Source organism: Gymnoscopelus braueri (assembly GCF_963280865.1).
Source record: "Gymnoscopelus braueri genome assembly, chromosome: 2".
Taxonomy (NCBI): Eukaryota; Metazoa; Chordata; class Actinopteri; order Myctophiformes; family Myctophidae; genus Gymnoscopelus; species Gymnoscopelus braueri.
This window is the reverse complement of record NC_137604.1, coordinates 29,442,200-29,455,892: the sequence shown is the minus strand read 5'-3', so window position 1 is coordinate 29,455,892 and position 13,693 is coordinate 29,442,200. Positions and strand designations below refer to the sequence as shown.

The window sequence follows — 13,693 nt, the reverse complement described above, 5'->3', positions numbered from 1 at the left end:
CACTGTTGTCTCATGTACAGCTCTAACCTCTACCTCCTGCCAGCGTTGGGTCACCTCCCTGCCAGCCTGCAGCAGATTATCATATTTATCGGGGAATGTGCCATGATACGTGAGGAGATAGCCAAACCAGCAGCAATGTACCACTATAATTCACGTCTCTTGTCTGGTTGGGGCTCAGTCTAGTTGTCAAGGAGACCATGCTGTGATTAAAGGTTATTTTCACTAGCTGATTAGTATAATGTGTTCCGATGTATCTTTGATTACACATTATTTCCATGACTAAAGGTGTGATTTCAAACCAACGGAGTATCGCAGTAGTTCAGGCAGGGGCGGTCTCATGCTCATGCACCCTTCAATCACATACTGTAGTTTACACCCACGATCTTAATAGTTCAACTATGTGGGCTGCTGCGGCCTATTTAAGCAGACACTCATTCTTACATGCTCAGCATCTCTTGCTATACCACACATGACAGCCTGTCAGTGATCACACTCCCACCACCACCAGCCTCCATCCTGTAGTCGCATTTAGGTTTCCACTATGTCAGCACGTCACTTACTGTAGGTTCCATATGTATAGTATCATGTCCTTAATGTACAGTGTGATCTTTAGGTTCTGCCCTATGAGGGCTTCATATGTCTATTATCATATCTGTGTAATAACTGTATATATCTTTACTTTCTGCCTCATGGGGGTTTGTGAGGTCAAGTCTCTGCCATGCTTGCACAGAATGCACCAAATGCAATACATTATAGCATTAAAATAAATGGTTTTTATCTCGACAACAATGAACAATAAACAACTGAAGTTATGTATTAATAGTAGTACTGTATAAGGATAATAATAATTAATTAAGTAATTTTAATTAATTAATGTTTGCATTATAAACAGCCTAGCTTGGAGCTACTGTTCTAATGGTCATAAGACCAAGCCAAAGCGATTCTTTGTCGTACAACAACAAATAATTCAGTTGATTTTCAACTCAAGACAAACAAAAACATTGCATAACGTTGCATAACATTCCACAAGCAGCCAATGTATTACAGATCAAAAACTCAAGAGAACAGGCAGACAACCTCCTCTTAGCCACAGTTTTGTTTGAAATTGATACAAAAAAACATCCATTAGAAGGAAGAGAAGTAGTACTCCCTGTTTTCATATGAAATGCTTTCATGGGGAGGGGGGGGGGGGGCATAGTTAAGGTTGCTATTTTGCTATTTAAATCAGCTGCACTGGAATCAATACCCAATCAGGCTCAAATCTATTGTGTTAGCAAGACTTAAAATGCAGAGGGAAGCAGATAGTTCAAAGCATTGTGCAGAGGAAATGACTGATGGAGTTTCTGGAATCAGAACTTCCTGTCCTTGTTCTGCAGACCGACATAATTGTACTCTGCTGTTCATAAATACAGTAATATTCTCACTGGGTTGTTTTTCTCCAAATCCATCAGTTTGTCACAATTTCCAGGCATAAAATGCCCTTGTACTGTTATTTTTCTTCTGTCCCGATTTTAATTTCCCCACTTAATCAGTAATTTAATCTTCCATGCATTATCCTCTTATTTATACAGTAAATGCTTATTGGACAGACAAATCTGTTCCAAAGTTTCCCCAGCCCTATTTACCTGTGTTGTTCTATTAGTCTAATCTGATGGTGCATCTCCTATCACTATATGAAGTGATTTATTGTGTTTGCCAACCATGATTGCTGTACTCGGTCACAGTTTGCTGTGTACGGGTAAACGCTATAGTTTGGATAAAACCACGGATTTTAAGAGTTTGTCCTTTGTCTCAGGCGTGTGCAACAAAGAGAGGATCTAATTAAGGTGCTGTGCAATGCCACAACATCACAGTCCTCTTTTAGTGTCACTGCTGTCGCAGCCACTTTGAATTGAGAAGGGTTTATATCATTTTGGATTGGTATTACCTACCCAATTTTGTCCCATGAATAAGGATGAGAATTCTCATGCTTTGCGTGCCGACATGCACTCAGGTCTGCACGTAGTATCAGTATGCATGCACGGCGTGACCCTTGATCTATTGGGAGAGAGTGTGTGGAGGAGTGAAGGATCTATCCCAGTCCTTTCCCCATATTAGTGAATCTGTCACCTAGTAAACAGTGACTTAAACGTATTTCCATTCTGATTTAGGAACTTGAGCAACAAACTCTTCAGTGCATTAGAGTCAAACACAATTTAGGTCCACTTTATCACAGAGGCAGAGGTAGATGAGGACATAGAAACAGGTACTGAAGCACTGTCTTCCAAGTCACCACCTGTTAAGCCTGTAAATGATTGTATTCTCTCTCTCTCTCTCTCTCTCTCTCTCTCTCTCTCTCTCTCTCTCTCTCTCTCTCTCTCTCTCTCTCTCTCTCTCTCTCTCTCTCTCTCTCTCTCTCTGTGTTTGTGTGTGCGTGTGTATGCATGTGTGTGTGATAGCCGAGGTGCAATTGCCCCCCCCCCCCACATAAAATACAACACAACATATTAAAACAACATTAAATTAATCACACATAACACATAAATCCCAATAATAACCCACTAACACAACACACAACAACAAATAGCATTATAACTAACTGCCCACACATTGCTACAACAATGACATTTGAATCCAATCAGATAGTTGCTTTAATGTGTGAGCCAATCACCTGAGTAAACAAAAATTATGGCAGTGGGGTGGCAGTGGCTCTGGAATCCGGAAGGTTCCCGGTTCGATTCCTGGGCTCCCCACTGCGTTACTGTCGGAGTGTCCTTGAGCAAGACACTGAACCCACTGCTCCCGATGAGCAAGTTGGTGCGTGATTTCCTCCGCCATCGGTGAGTGAATGTAATGCACTTTGGATAAAGGCGCTATATAAATGCATCATGTAACAAACTGAAATGTCACGTGGAAAAACCACACACACTTAATCCTTTAAGACTGGGAAAGAATCTGTGTCATTTTTAGATTTCTTTGGGTATTCAAAAAGAGCAGATATACAAGCTCGTAGCGCGGCACCGAGTGCCTTGTAGATCTGCTATTAGAGTTTTTGGGGGGGAAATTAATTTTGTGCAAATCTTTGAATATAATATATATTTTAAAAGCAAACATTTTGCTTCTGTTGATTCTAATGTCTTCTAAATCTTAAATGCATGTGCTATATTAGTGGGACTGTATTTAGCCGCAGACCCCATCTCAAAATATGTTGTTCCAGGGACCCTCCAGAAGCGAAGATTTGAGTTAAAAATGTTCGCTTTAGAAAATATATTATATTCAAAGATTTGCACAACTTTCATGATTTTTCAAAAATAGCAGATCTACAAGCTCGTAGCACGGCACAAGAGCTTGTATATCTGCAATTTCTTTAATAGCCCAAGTATAAAATAAGGGTTATAGCTAAAAAATCTAAAATGACACAGATGCGTCCCCGGTATTAACGGGTTAAACAATATCAGCAGGGTGCTTTTTGCTGTCGAGATTTCAGACACAATTACTCCTCATTACGCTCCAGCTAGACCCCTTCACAGACGTTCAGTTTAAATGTCCTGCTGGTTACAGACCCATGCATAAACGATTGAACTTTCTGAACTTCCTTAATAATCAATATCAAATTGGCTGCTCTCGACCTACTGTCAGTGTTTGGGTGAACTTACTCTGCGAGTCATTTATTTCTGTCCTGTAGCACATGCAATCAAAGCATTGATTGTTCTGACAACACGTGAAATAATTGCTGTGAATAGCCATAACTGAATACAAGTCACATTTGAAGAAGATAATTGCAGGCAAAGATGCAACCAAATCATCTGTCATTGCACTGAGAGAGAGAGAGAGAGGGAGAGGGAGAGGGAGAGGGAGAGGGATAGGGCGATCGTACAGTAGGCCGTAGGGGTGTGCCGATATATCGTCCCGCGATATATCGCGATACGTTTTCGTGACGATATGTATCGTTTTGGAGAAAAAAAAATATCGTTTTGAAAAAAAAAAAAAAATGTTTTTTTTTTTTTTTTTTTTTTTTACAATAATAATAATCAGGCATGCAAACAGCCCCGAGGTGAAAAGGGTGACAACATGTTGTTTTTTTTCGGGTCAGGTGTCACACTATTGCCCTATTTGGATTCAAAACGGCTATTGTAGCTGAAAAGCTACAAGTTTGCGTCTGAATAATGCAAAAACAGAATTATTTTTTCTCCCCCATATATTTTCATAATAAAAAAGTGCGTATCGTATCGTATCGAAATCGTATCGAAGTTGTGAGCCAAATATCGTATCGTATCGTTTGGTGAAATTAGTGTATCGGCACACCCCTAGGGTATACAATCTTCACAGTATAAATCATTTTGGCTCTCAGTCTTCTGATTGTACCCCAGCCAACACAGAGAAGTCACAGTTTGTGATTTGATTGCTCAAAAACAATGATAACGGCAAACCTTTCATGTACTCAGCTGGTTCATACATATATCTGCTGCACGCAGGGCCTTGTTGTGATCATCTAATTATTTTTCTCACTGCTTTCTCTGCTGGCCTCGACTTTGTTCCAGCGCCGCTTGCCTAGACACGCACGCACGCACGCACACATAAGCACACATATAAGCACACATAAGCACATACACGCATTCTTTTCTTGCAATTGTAGATCTCATCCAGTAAGACATTTTAAGGTCTCTATTAAGAGTTCATGATGAACATAATTGAATAGCATTCAATAATCTGGGACATGTGAGCTATTTCCTGTTCAGAATTCTAGTAATGGAATGAAGGGTTGATTGAAAGAGGAATTTGTTCAGATTGTAATTAGTATTAAAGTCAAATTCTTATAATGACATGTATAGTCACAACGTAATCATAGCTATGCTAGAAAAGAGCTGTCTTTTCTAATGTGCTGTAAGGGCTAGTTTGACGTTCTTTGCAATTTTGAAGCGAGTGGGCATATAATGCTATCACAATTTAATTAAGCAATAATACACGAGAGGGAGTGCTGTACCCTGATATTGGCACTGGTTTGCTGATCTATGGAATGAGGCCATAGGCCTATGACCGCAGCACACCAGCGCCAATATAGGAGTATAGCAAGTGTGTATACTGCATGACAATTATACCACAGTTTATATACCACATATTTATGATTAGAAAGGGAAAAGTAAAGATGTTAATTACCTGGAAACTATTTTGATAAATGTGGCTTGATCTTCTGATCCGGAGTAGTTAATCAAGAGTCAAAACATTTTGAGAAAAAGGACAGAAACACAAGTATAACGAGCAAACAACTAACGGAACTAATGGAGCAGGAGATTAGAAAAAGTCTTGAAAGTTTGGTGCTCTGACGAGGCAAAAGAAGACATTTCAATATTAAGAATTGAAGGGAGAGAGATGAAATAGTTAAACAGCACAAGAGAGGATATTTCCTCTGTGGACAAAAACGGGAATATTTGGAAAATACATTTAGGAAGAAATTGTGTGTGCATATATACTGTGTATATATATATATATATATATATATATATATATATATATATATATATATATATATATACCTCCCGTTATCCACCAGTAGATAACGGGAGGAGAGAATATGGTGAATTTTCTAAAGTTTTCGGAAGAAACTGATACCTGTGGAGCAACTTATAATATTGTTGCAGCACATCATCGATCGCATCAGAGGAAAGCCTATCCAAAATGGAATAGCACCACGCTCAATCGTAGTTCAATTTGGGACATGGGGCACACTTCAAAAAAGTGATCTCGTTCTGCATGGACCAAGAAAGCAATAACGCACGAGGGCCGTCGGATTTACTTTGACCAAGACCAGCTAAACGAGAAAAACAGAGAAGTCAATATTATGCTCCCATAGTAAAAGAGTTGTGAGAGAAAGGGGTGAAATTGCATCTCATCTATCCAAATATATTTTGGTCATGGCGGAACGCAGATGTACAGAGGGAGGAGGTAACTGCAGCACCTTGGCACCCAAGGCACCATCAGTAGGGGCTCAATACCTGCTTGAGCAGGAAGGCCTGGCATCCAGGATCACGGTCGGGTATCCATCAGTACCCTTTGAACAGCAAAGGAGGCAGGGGGAGAATATGAGACAACTGCAGACGTATTGATGGAGCTGGTAAGCCCCTAGAGCTTATCCCCCAAGGTATTGTGACAGAATGTATGTCAGCAGCATGCACAAACAAAAATGTGTGCGCACACACATGGCCTACACGCACGCGGGCACGCACGCACACAACACATTACCTGTACCAGGTATATCACTCATCATCATATCAGTCTTCAAAATGCCTCAAATAGTTTTAATGCTAAAAGTTTGAAAATAAAGGTACATACTGTATGTAATGGTATTTAAAAATATATAATAATGACATCATGGTTTCATTCATGAAGGTCAAAAAGTATGGATAAACAAGGTTATAGACAACATAGCCGGTAAAATAATGATAGGAGCAGCCAAGGAAATATGGCTGATGTGTGGTGAACTTCCCACCGAAAAGAAAGAGGAGATTATTCTTATTGGCAAGACTCGACTTTATGTTAAAGAATGATGTATGAACGGGAGACAGTCTAACATAAATTAAATCATAGTGTCACATGCTTTGATAGCTATGAAATTTAACCTTGATCTGAAGGTGGGCCATACTCTTTGGAGACTAAGAGCCGTTTCACACTCGGGTCCCGGGTGCGCACTCCAGACCGCTTGGCTAGTGTGAATGTAGCGAATCGTCCCCCGAAACAGGTAACCGTTCCGTTCCCGAAACCACCTCCGGAGGCAGTTTCGGATCCGGATCATGCGTTTTCGGGTACGGTACGCTGCAATGTGAAAGCAAGCGTACCATTAGACGGAAGTGGCCCGCTATTTGGAATAGGTGACGGTATATAAACTCGACAAAAACAGCCAACAAAAACACCGCTCTTCTAGCCGGTGCTACTGAATGAATGAAAACGCCCCAGAATGCATTGCGCACTTAAGGTGGGCTGGTGCATATTACTCTTAAGGTGGAACATAACAATTGAAATAATAATCAACTTATATGGGAGCCTTTCTAACAATTTTACTCATTCAATTCTGAACCGATTCTTAAAATTTAAAATTCTCTATTAGCTGTGAAGGGCCTTCTTTCATGTCTATCAGTCATGAAACATTGGCGGGTCTCCATCGCGCATTTCAGGTGCGCGAGCAGCGCATATAGTATATCTTGTGGGTATCTTGTGGAGTTTCAGCTACTATGCATCCCAGAAATATATAGCTTATAAGGCTTTGTAATTTGAAATTTGTAAGTAAATATGGTAACTCATTTAGATGTAGGCCTACGTAGGTTTATAGTTTCCCAAGGACTATAGCCGTTTCACTCATGATGCAATTTCTCTTTCATAACAGATACATACATGTGCCAGATAATCCCCACACCAAGAGAGTCAAAAAAGAAAAGACGTTGGATTGATGTACTTTATTTAGACATGAGACATGAGAAACAGTACATGGAAGTACAATTCACAATACAAGGTTTCAGTCATTCAGTCGGACTTCACTGTATAGGCTACTATAGTTGCCTTTTCATAAATGATATATTTTTGTACTTAAGCTGTCGTGAAAGTTTATAATATTTAGAGAAATTTAAAGTTTCAAATACAAAAGTATTAGTAGTTGTGAAGGTTAGCAAACTGGACATTTAGACTGAATGTTTCCTGTATCCTCATCTTGCGCTAATGCACACAAGTGTTTCACCAGGTTTTATTTATGTCGTTTCTCATAAGCGTGCATCCGTTGTCCGTCAACAACACAGCCTTCTGACTTCTGTGCGCTCATTGCCCTCAGTGCGCTCAGACTCTCTCACCAGCCGCAACTCCGCCCCCTTGCTTTCAACATATTTAAACGCATATTTGTGCGAGACCAGCACAAACATTGTCGCATAGTCGATGACGTCTGTGTCCACAGGGGAAACACTATGTGCATGCCGCCACCTGTAGGATCGGGGGTGTATATGCATGTGTTCTCTGGTGCGATAGGATCTATGCCCAATGTGAATGCAGGCCAGCATTCGATCTGGGAAACGTTTTCAATGAAAACGGATCCAGTGTGAAACCGCTCTAAATAACCCCCTGCTACTGTACAGATAGAAGACTTTGAGATTAAAATAAGATCTAGATAGGAAGTTTAACCGGTGAGAGGGAGACAAAACAATAATGAGAGTGGAAAATATAGCATTTGCTTCATATAAGAAGAAAGAGGGAAAACATGGTTAAGGAAATAGAACAGTCAAAAAGGATATTGTAATTAGAAAATAAAATAAGGCAAAAGCAAACTGTGCCAATTTGATTCTTTGAATGCGGAAATAATTGACTGATTATATTACAATATATAATAGGCTATAGCTGAAATGCAACCAATATACTTGTTTAATCACTTAAGCCCTATTTGATACTTTATTGTATACTGGTGTCAATCCAAAAAATGTCCAAACTCACGATGTGTTAGGATGTGAAGCATTGAAAGCTTATTAATTACTTACTTATTTCTTTATGATGTTGGTACTTTTTGTTTACAATGACATGGCCAACATAGGGAGGGTTAATGTGGTGAAATAATAACTCTGAAGCAAGGTCGAGGTCAATAGGGAAGTTCATGTGTCATGTTTCAGTATAAAAATGATACCTTTCTGTACAGAGAATCAATGAAGAACTCAATACTTCTTCATAGATTTGGGGTATAATTAAGACACTGCGAAATGCAGTACCAGAATGTACCCCTAGTAAACGTAACATAGCCTTATGTGACTGACCATAATTGGACAATATCTAAATCAAAATACAATAGTGTCATTTAATCTTTAAGACAACGTTATTACAGTCTGAGCACTAACTTGAAACTATCACTATAGTGGGTGTGCCAATTATTTGCCTCTAAGGAAGCTACAGTGTGCAGACCTTCTTTTATGTTTAACATCATACTTGACCACACTAACACTTACAAATGAGAATAGTGAGAAGGAACACCAGCAGTGATCTTCAAGCACTTGTGCAATTATTGGTAAAGAACTATAGCAATATCAGAGTGCCACGTCAAATCTCAGCAGTGTGTGCTCTTCTAGGAAATAGCTTCAAGCCACAAGGCATACGGGGAAAATCAAATGTAATATCTGAGAACACAAATAAATGAATAGGAATGTTCACGCAACTACAGCATCTCGCTGTTGGAGAGAATACACATAGAAATATACACTCCCATTACTTTATAACACCACCATAACAAGCTAAAAAACACTAGTAAAATACTACCAAACTGCTGTAGGGAGTATGGTATGGTGAAACGTATGTCAACTTTAGTGATATATAATTGTTTTGTTACCTATATACTGTATTCCCTTGTCGACAGTTCTACTCCATCCATGTTGACAGATTGATTGATTTACTCTGTGTGTGTGTGTGTGTGTGTGTGTGTGTGTGTCTTAAGTTGAGTAAGTTTATGCGTGCGTGCATGCGTGCGTGAAAGAGAGAGAGAGAGAGAGAGAGAGAGAGGGGGGGGGGGGGGGAGAGAGGGGGGTAGAGAGGTTGAGAGGTTGTGATTGTATTGTTATTTGTGTAAATTTGAACAGACTGGAGCAAAACCTCCCATCCATTGTTAACAAGCCCCTCACCGCAGCCGCCCCCAAGCTAGCCTCGTCCCAACAAGTGAACATCTAGGTGACAGTCAACTTTTAATAGAACAGTGTGCCTTCGTTTTATCTCACACAACTCAAAATGTCACCCCCACTCCATTCCTCCTTCTGTCACCATTTTTCTTCTGCCTGTATTTGACCCACTTCCTGTTCTATTCTGAAGTGAGGCTGGCGCGACCAAACACCTTGGCTGACAGCGGCGGTATTAGATGCTCCTCAGAGTCAGGCACTGGAAGAGTGAATACAGTACCTGCTGCTGCAGCTGAAAAGGCCTCTAGGAGTGGCAAGGCTTGCATGGAGCCCTGACTGCACTGACTTAACCTCGTCTGGCTCAGCTTTCTAATTATTTACCATATTCCTTCCGCAGAGAGTTTCCCTGATCAAGAGAGCTCTCAGACTTTTGTGAAGGAAGAAATGGAAGAAAAGTTATGGAAGTGCTGATGTGCTCTTTCCTTTTATCACCAAATTAATTAATTCATTAATTCATTCATTCATTCAAAAGCATTGTTTCTCTGTCTAGGCTGTGATAGTCAGAATGATGGTGGCAAGAGACAAAACGCAAGTTGAGTCATTAGATGAGGGTCATGCTAACTAAGCATGTGCACGGTGCTTAGACAGGGCTTAAATGTAAATGAATGAATAAAGGAAGTCATTGCTGGGTTTAGAATCAGAGCTTGGCAAATATGAAAGAATGAATTTTAGGGCCTCAGCTCTCTGTTTTTTATGGTATAATTCTCTGTGCTACTCAGCTTTAATGAAGTGATTTAGATCATGTGCATGAGAATGCCCATCTTGTAGATCTCCAGCTGCAGTGGGATCCCTCATCAAATTAGAATTGAAGTGATTATCCGAGGCGGAGCAAAAAAGGACAAAATCGATATTTCTTTGTTAGACGCTAAAATGAAGAATGGCAATGCTGCAGATCTCTCTCTCTCTCTCTCTCTCTCTCTCTCTCTCTCTCTCCCTCTCCCTCTCTCTCTCTCTTACTCTCTCTCTCTGTCTGTCTGTCTGTCTGTCTCTCCCTCCCTCCCGCTCTCTTTCTCTCTCCCTCTCTCACACTCTGCTGCCTACACACATTCACATCACTTTAAAATCATGAATTCTACAGTAACCGCATAAGGCTCGCTATCCATAGCATCAGGCCTTATACGTCTTGATTTTTCACCTCCATTTTCTTTTCTTTCTTTTTTTTGGGGGGGTGGGGGGATATCTCAAAGGAGAACAGTTTCTTTAGATAATTGCAATTAGTGCATTTGGCTGGATGTTGAAGCATTGGCCCTGGCCCAGTTTTCTGTGCTGGGTGGAAGGGCGGTAGAGAGTGGGAGAGAGTGGGCTCGCTCAAGGCACGGCGCCAGGCTCCAGAAGGGCCTGTGTTCCACCACCTCACACGGCCCGACTATGACAGGCAGGGGAGAGAAGAAACTGGTAGGAGGTACAGAAGAGATTTTACTGTCTACAGCCGCACTTTCTCCCACACCACACACAAACACACAGATGCGCGCGCTTTCTTTCTCGCACACACACACACACACACACACACACACACACACACACACACACACACACACACACACACACACACACACACACACACACACACCTATGCACCATTTACATACACACCATCACATAACGAAGTGCAATCCATCAATGTGCTCCTAGCTGTCACTGGCAAAGGGAGAAAGAGCTCTAAGCAAGAGTCTTTAACCATACATTTCATTTACCCCAATTTGCCTCCGACAGTGACTTGTGAGAAGTAGAAGGGCTAATACAGAGAGGCACTGCGCGCTGCCAACAGGCGTGTGTCTGTTTAACTCAAAGCCATTGCTTGTTTTGGCATTCAATTTACTTATCCATGACATTAGATCACATGGAGTTTGAAGTAATGTAAATTAACTCTGAAATATAGTGATACAATGGAGAGATATGATGATTGCAAGGGGGGGCCTCAGGTGAAGTGTGTGTGTGTGTGTGTGTGTGTGTGTGTGTGTGTGTGTGTGTGTGTGTGTGTGTGTGTGTGTGTGTGTGTGTGTGTGTGTGTGTGTGTGTGTGTGTGTGTGCGTGCGTGCGTGCGTGCGTGCGTGCGTGCGTGCGTGCGTGCGTGCGTGCGTGCGTGCGTGCGAGGGAGGGAGGGAGGGAGGGAGGGAGGGAGGGAGGGAGGGAGGGAGGGAGGGAGGGAGGGGGGAGAGAGAGAGACAGAGACAGAGGCAGGAACAGAATAAGGAACAGGAAGTGTTTTTGGAGTCTACTGTGGAGTACCACTTACACTGTTTCAAACAATGGAATGTATTTGAGTTCATAATTAACCTTACATGTCTGGAACGATGCAAGTCAGGAATGCAAGTCATCATACATGTTCTCCCCTCTCCTACTTCCCATACTGTATCTTGCACCACCACTTATCTTTGAATTTGATATAGATGCCTTCCTTCTCCTCCCCCAACCCAACATTACTGCCATCACATTATTCCATATTATGGCTTTTCTGTTCCATTGCATGTATGCTGTCACTTATATTGGCTATGCATGCAGCACAAATAGTACGCGAAGCTCGGCCAGTCACCTATACTGGATAAGCAGCACAAACGTAACGTGACAACCACACTTAGAATGTGTGCGTCCTCCTCTGTATCATGGTCAGACAGCTACAGATATTCATATGTTTTTGGTTCTCGGAAACCGTTGTTCTGTCTGAATTGCCATTAGACAGGACACACCTCGGGGTTATATCCTATGAGAAACACATGCCAGGTTTGAGACCATTTAATCGCACGCTATGCTATAGGACAATTTGGCATACCTCTAATGCAATACTTTAGCATTTAAATTGTGCATCAAACATGGTGCAACGTGCTGCAGTATTTTTTTTGCAGTACAGTGCCTGTGTAGGTCTGCATGATGACTTGAAGTATACTGCAGTTCAAGGCACGCAATTAAAATTGCCTCGTCTGTAAGGGAATTTGGGTAAGCAGGATGTATCTTGTGCGGCAGTAGAACGGGAGACCTTTAGCCAGTAGACAGTACCTTTGCATAGAGACACATAAATTAAGCAAAGAGTTGCTCAATAGATACAGACCATCTGGCATCTTAATTATACGATGAAGCGCCTTTTTGCACCAGTAAGCCCCCGTAATGATTTAGGCAGATTGGTAATGAAAGCCAGGATCCCAGGGAATGTTCGCAAAGTAACTAAGAATTCCTAAAAATATTAAATGATGTCAGGTCGGACGTTTAGTGTCTAATGGAGTCAACCATTGTACACAGTTGGCGTCCTGCCATTGACGACCTTTTTTATAATTAGTGCTGTGTCATTCTGTTTCTGTTATCTATTCCGGGCACTGGAGTTTCTGTCATGAAGCTATGGTGTGTAACATCAAGCAGCCTCTGGACATTTTATGCCTGCACCATGTAGAGTACAAGGTTTTCTGTCCCGTTCCCCCCCCCCCCCCCCAGCCCCACCGTGTTGCAGCGAATCTGCCCTTGAGATTGTCCGGTGGAAAAACTATGTTCCTTTTTATGTGTTCTGAATTATTCAGATATCAGCTATTTTATAAAAATGAAAAGCGAGGGATGTAGTGGTCTGGTCCGGTGATGGTGGTTTAACCCATTGAGACCGGGAAAACACATCTGTGTCATTTTTAGACTGCTTTGGGCTATTCAAAAATAGCAGATCTACAAGCTCATAGCGCGGCACCAAGTGCCGCGCTATGAGCTTGTATATCTGCTATTTTTGAAACATTTTGAAAATGTGTGCAAATCTTTGAATATGTATATTTTTAAAGCGAACATTTGTAACTCAAATCTTTGCTTCTGGGGGATTCTACAAATGTCTTCTAAATCCTAACCGTTTTTTTGTCGCCATAATATCAGTGGTTCTTTTTTCATGTCAAGGACCCCCAAAATGAATATGTATTTGGCCACGGACCACCATCTCAAAATATGTTGCTCCAGGGACCCCCAGAAGCAAAGATTTGAGTTACAAATGTTCGCTTAAAAAAAACAAACATATTCAAGTAATAAGATTTTTCAAAAATAGCAGATATACAAGCTCATAGCGC

General features: G+C 41.2%; 1 protein-coding gene across 1 annotated transcript in view; it reads left to right on the top strand.

Moving 5' to 3' along the window:
- Window positions 1–13,693, top strand: part of ctnna2 (catenin (cadherin-associated protein), alpha 2) — a 574,287-nt gene that overhangs the window by 516,404 nt on the left and 44,190 nt on the right. The window lies entirely within an intron of this gene.